This window comes from Capsicum annuum, chromosome 8 (genome assembly GCF_002878395.1).
Source record: "Capsicum annuum cultivar UCD-10X-F1 chromosome 8, UCD10Xv1.1, whole genome shotgun sequence".
Taxonomy (NCBI): Eukaryota; Viridiplantae; Streptophyta; class Magnoliopsida; order Solanales; family Solanaceae; genus Capsicum; species Capsicum annuum.
This window is the reverse complement of record NC_061118.1, coordinates 146,867,872-146,873,701: the sequence shown is the minus strand read 5'-3', so window position 1 is coordinate 146,873,701 and position 5,830 is coordinate 146,867,872. Positions and strand designations below refer to the sequence as shown.

Here is a 5,830-nt window from a genome sequence, read left to right as displayed (position 1 = left end):
AGGCTTTTGGGTTTTTAAGATTATACCTTCAATTTGTCTAACTATTTATCCTTTTACCTTCTTGTAATCTTATTTAGTGTTTGTGTTGTAATCTTGTGTTCTTGTTGTTATTGTTAAATCCGAATCTTGTGTCTTCTTGTTCATCATCTTATGTTCTTAATCTAATTTGTTGTCCGCTGATTTGTTGTAATAAATACCTTGTTATCTTTTTGTTATGTGTTCTTGGAAAGCCGAGACTTTTCTTCAAAAGGGTTCATAGATTTCTTTCCTTTTGTGGACTGTTTTTGGATTGATTTCGTGTTTCTGTTGTTTTTCTCGTATCACTGTTTTCTTTCTTGTCTTTTGTTTGCCCATTCGGGGATGAACGGTTGTTTAATTGGTATCTAATGTAACGACCCTCCCAGTCGTTTGTGAAATTTTCTCATCATCTTTATTTTAGCACTCACCGTAGTATGAGTAGTATCAATTTTTGAGATGTTCGAAAGTAATTAAGTCATTAGTTGGGTATATTTTAGATAATTAATTTAATTTATAATTTAATGGGCCGAAGTTATAATTTAATTACTTATGTGACCTATACAAAAATAAATTTAGATAGAAAGGCTTTACCATATATAATAATAATAGAAGGAAATAGTCAGAAGAAGTGGTGAAATCGGTTAACAAACCCTATTTCACATTATCGCTTCAAAGAAGATCCTCGAAAGCTTCCAGGTTAGCTATTTTAATGTTTAATGTTATAATAATAACGTGAAAGTGAGAAATTGTAGCCAGTGGTCACTTGAGTGTAAGTATATGTTACGAAGCAGATGATAGAGTAATGGTTATCATTGGCACATAATAGAATAATTATAATTTAATAATGTTGTCCATTAGAATAATGATAACATAGTAGCATGCTAAGAAATTTATTATCTTTTGTACAATGTTTAGCTACTGGTTGTAATTGTTACTATGAGAAGTTTTTCATTTTGTTACTGTTAGTTAGAATTAGGATTAAAATAGTGAATAAATGTAATAATTCTTGATGATAGATATAGTCATTGGTTAAATGGAATAATAATCAATCATTAGGGAATAATGATAGGTTAGAATTACAGCACGTAGTACAGGTGAAGTACTGCTCCTGTAGCTTTAGACTTTCAACGTGTTCGTATGAGGTTATCATTCTGTAACTATAAATATGATTGGATTGCGATTTAGGTATAGAATTTTAGAGTAAAAATTTATAAAATGGGATCATTAGATTCGTATTTTTATACGAATTATATATTTGAACAGATTTGGACCTTTTGGAAGCTTTATGGAAGAGCAAGACCTTGGCAAATTAGCTTGCGTTTGAATTCTTTGATTGAGGTAGGTTACGATTTAATTGAAGCTTAGACTCGACTTAATTGTGTGTATGCTCCTAAATTGGATACTTGTGGATTGGTATTCGGACATGGTTGAAATTATTGATGTTTGGATTGTTGATTCGTGTATAAATATTTATTGAAAATTTACTTGATGGAATTGTCTTATGACTTTAAGTGTACTTGTAAACTTGGTGCATTGTATTGTCTGCTATGAGGTTGTGTAAATTGATACTGATAATACTTGTTTATGTTGGATCCGGTACCACGCCGGTACAGATATGTTTATATTGGATCGGGTACCACGCCGGTACGGATATGTATATGTTGGATCGGGTACAACACCGGTACGGATATGTATGTGTTGGATGGGGTACCACTCTGGTACGGATATTCTTATGTTGGAACGGGTACCATGCCGGTACAGATATGTTTATGTTGGATCGGGTACCACGCTGGTACCACGTCGGTACGGATATGTATATGTTGGATCGGGTACCACTCCGGTACGGATATGTATATGTTGGATCGGGTACCACACCAGTACGGATATGTATATGTTGGATCGGTTACCATGTCGGTACGGATATGTATATGTTGGATCGGGTACCACGCCGGTACGGTACATGAACATAGATTGTTCCCTGCAGGTCATGACTAGTTGGGCAAAAATAAGTCCCATAGCATGTGTGTATATTTTTGTATTTATTTTGTGGATGTTTACAGTATGGTTGATACTCTTGATGGTTATGTAGCTTGTCTATGAGAACTGTTTGACTTGTTGTTGCTGTTTTGTTGATTCATTAAATATGTGTTATATGACGATGCTTGTCTACTTGTTATTATATTTATTTTGTGTACATGCTATTAAATTGAGTTGGCCTATGATACCTACCCGTACATAGTGGTTTGTACTGATACTACCCTGTACTCTTCTTTTGTTAAATGCAGAAAGCATTCTAAAGGCTCAGACATGACCTCACCTCTAAAGTTTGATAGCATATCTTGATCTAAGGGTGAGCACTCCGTCTCTAAACTGCCATGGGTCATCTTATTTGTTATTTTCTATCTTTTGGACAATGAAACATCCCTTATTTACTTTATTCTGGATATCTTTTAGACATGATCTTTGTTAGTAGTTCTTGTAAGATGACTTTCGGGTCTTGGGGATTTTAGTGAGTAGTTTGTTAGATTTCCGCATTAAATGATTAGCCTTGGATTATTGTTATTATATTGATTTTATGATAATATCATCTTAACATTGATTAAGTGGTTGGGAAATGATTCTCCCATTAGTGTGGGTGTCATTCACGGCCATTTGGATCGTGACAAGTCAGCTTAAGATCGATACTAAGAACCCCAAAAGAAATGCTAGAATAAACACACAAAAATTGCCTAAAAAAAAGGTTGTATTAGACAAAACTTGTATTGTTTTCTAGATGATGATTTAAAAATGAATGATCCCTAATTATACTAGTCACCTAAGGGTTAGTTTGTAAATACTAATTATTACATGGGAAATCTCTATAGCTTTTTAGAACTTTTCCAAGTGAACTTCCTGTTTATGTAAGTATCTCTCATATGACAAAATTCCTAGGAATTGGTTCCTTGAATTAGGGTGTGTCTAGTATAGAGAGATGTTTTCTAATTGCATAATTGGAATTTTACCTTCACCTGAACTTTACAATAAACATGGGAAATATACAACGCAAGCCCTTAGATAAGAAGTATTTTGATATTTCAGGAACGACATGTGATGAACCCACACAGATGGACTATACTATATATAATATTTGGACCCACAATGACAATATAATGACCGAGACATGATGCAAGTTATTAAAAAGGGAATTCTAACAACTGATTCTCTGCCCAGTAGGGGTGGACATGGTATTGTATATATCGAATATCAGATCGAAATTAAAATATTTTATATAACGGTATGGATGTTATGCTATTGGTAGAAATTTTAAATTATTTTAGTATTTGATACGGTATTTGATCGTATACCGCACTAAAGTTTTTTAATAACATATAAAACCCATATATATATATATTATTATTTAAGATTATTAAATATATTTTTATATCATTCATTAGCCAATTGAACACAAAAGTAGTTTTTATTCAGAAATAAATTTTTTGGGAAGGTTATTATTTAGGAGTATTATGCTTAAGTTTAGGTATCGTTGTTCAGAGTTTGCATCTCGACTTATTCAATCGTGATTGAAATGTTATTTTTGTGTAATTGATTAACAAAGATAGTTGTTAGCCTAACACGATTGAAATATTTTTAAAATTTAAAATTATAGTTTTTTTATATGAATATATGTAATCAGAAATCAAATAAAGTATGGTTACCGAATTATCATACTATAAAATACCGAAATCGAATTTAAAAATACCAAATCATACCGAATTAATTTGATATGGTAATAATATTATTCTCTTAGTACCAAAAACAGAAGTTACCATATCAAAGTTTAAAATATCTTATCGCAATGTACCATGCCCACACCTGCTAGCTAGTGTAAATGAATGATAAAATTATGACTTTTTACCTGACTGATTCTGTAGTGTAAATGAATGATAAAATGAGTACTAAAATAGTGCTTAATTATGACCATGACATTACACGATAGAGGTTAATTGAGGTGTCATAATTCATGATAGAGAACTTATTGAGCCTTGATTTATCTAATTTATTGAGTGGACAAAGTCAGAAAGGAGTAATAAATTCACTGATAAATGAAATTTTGATTACTGTCCCACCACAATATTTATCAAATTATAGTACTACATGTTTACACAATATAAAAGGCCGACTTATTAATTACTATTTTCGATTTTACTTGTGATTATTTTTTTAATTAAATTTCTATTTTTACGTGTTACTTTTGAGATATTAAAAAAAACAAAATTTTTATTTTATTTTATTTTATTTTATTTTATTCTTAATATTAATTATTTGTTTTTCAAAATATTTTCAAAACTTTTTTTTTTTTTTCGAAAATATGAAGATAGGCTCCTTGCTACCTCACTAATACAACATCGCAGTCAACAAAGTCCCAACACTTGGGCATTGCATACCACTAAAATTACTAAAAGAGATATGTTTATGATTAGCAATTTCTAACGAAGATACGGTAAAAATGTAAGTCTACAATCACTTTTTTCACTCGTTTTGATGGATGTACACAGAGGTTAAGTACTTGCACAAGCTCCAAAAGACTTGAGTAGTTGCTATACTTCTGGCTGTGCCTAGCCTTTCTCAAACCCTTTGCGATTTTCCAAAACCAGAAGAGATTCAGCCATGCCAGAACAGGAGGTACAGTTAACAAGCTATAGAAGCCCAGTGCGTAAATTTTTTTTGAACTGATCAAAATGGCTAAACATGTGATAGAAAAACAAGAGAAACAAAAGAATCGTTGCAACCAGCCACCCAAAAAATAAAGCTACTCCATTGCAGACATGGAGCTGAGAGTTCTTTTGACCAGCAGCAACATCCAGGTACCATCTTAAATTAACAAAGGGAGTAGTACTCTCAGTAAAGAGTAGCATAAAAATATATATATATATATATATATATATATCTGGGCTTGACCAATTATAAGGGATTGAACAATTGCAAACACTGAAAGTCCGTGATGTAAGACATACTCCGTTCCACCCAAGGCTGGGAAGTAATAGAAAATCATTGCCAAGTCTGCCAGAAAGTAGCCAGCCAGTGGAGATCCCGAGTATGGTGTCTGAAAAAGCTGATGTTCTATTGATCATTAGATCATCCCGAGCACCATTATGGAAAAGGTCTGATTCAAGCAAGAGATATAAAGAAGCAGCTGCTACAAGGAGAGCATGCAAAGTGGAAAATCCTCTGTTGTTCCATTCAAGTTTCTTCAGGTCATCAAGTTTAACATATCCCTTGAAGAACAAAGGGCTGATAGCACCTGTTAATTGATAAACAATCTTACACATGATGATACCAGCAAAAACACAAAGCAGCAGCCAGTGTAATTCTTTAGCATGACCCGTTATGCTAATCAATCCAAGACTGATACACGAAATAATGATTGAAAGACTTCACATAGCTGGAAATGGAGATTAAAAGAAGTTTAGTCCACATCAGCAACTAGTTCTGTAAAAAAATTATAACTGCCAATTAGTTAGACAGTTTACTGTCATTCTCAATTCTATTAAAAGTTAGTTACAAATGTATTCTCAAGTATTCCATTTTCATTGATATATCGACCACTACAAATTTATTTTTGCTGCATTTTTTTGTTTTTCTTAATAGATCAGTGGTCGATAAATCGACCACTACAGATTCATTTTTTGCTGTAGTTCATAAATGGTGAGAAAAGTTCATAGAGCAGTTAAAAGGCCTCCTTCCATTGCTTCTAGTAGTAGGAAGCGAAAATCCGAAGAAGTTTTGAAAATTATCAAGAGGAAAAAAAATTCGTAGTCGATGAATCGGAGTC

At 32.5% G+C, this 5,830-nt stretch overlaps 1 pseudogene; it reads right to left on the bottom strand.

Annotated features, from left to right (window-relative positions):
* Positions 1-4,474: 4,474 nt before the first annotated feature.
* LOC107879255 lies at positions 4,475-5,583 on the bottom strand (annotated as a pseudogene).
* Between the last annotated feature and the right edge of the window lie 247 nt (positions 5,584-5,830).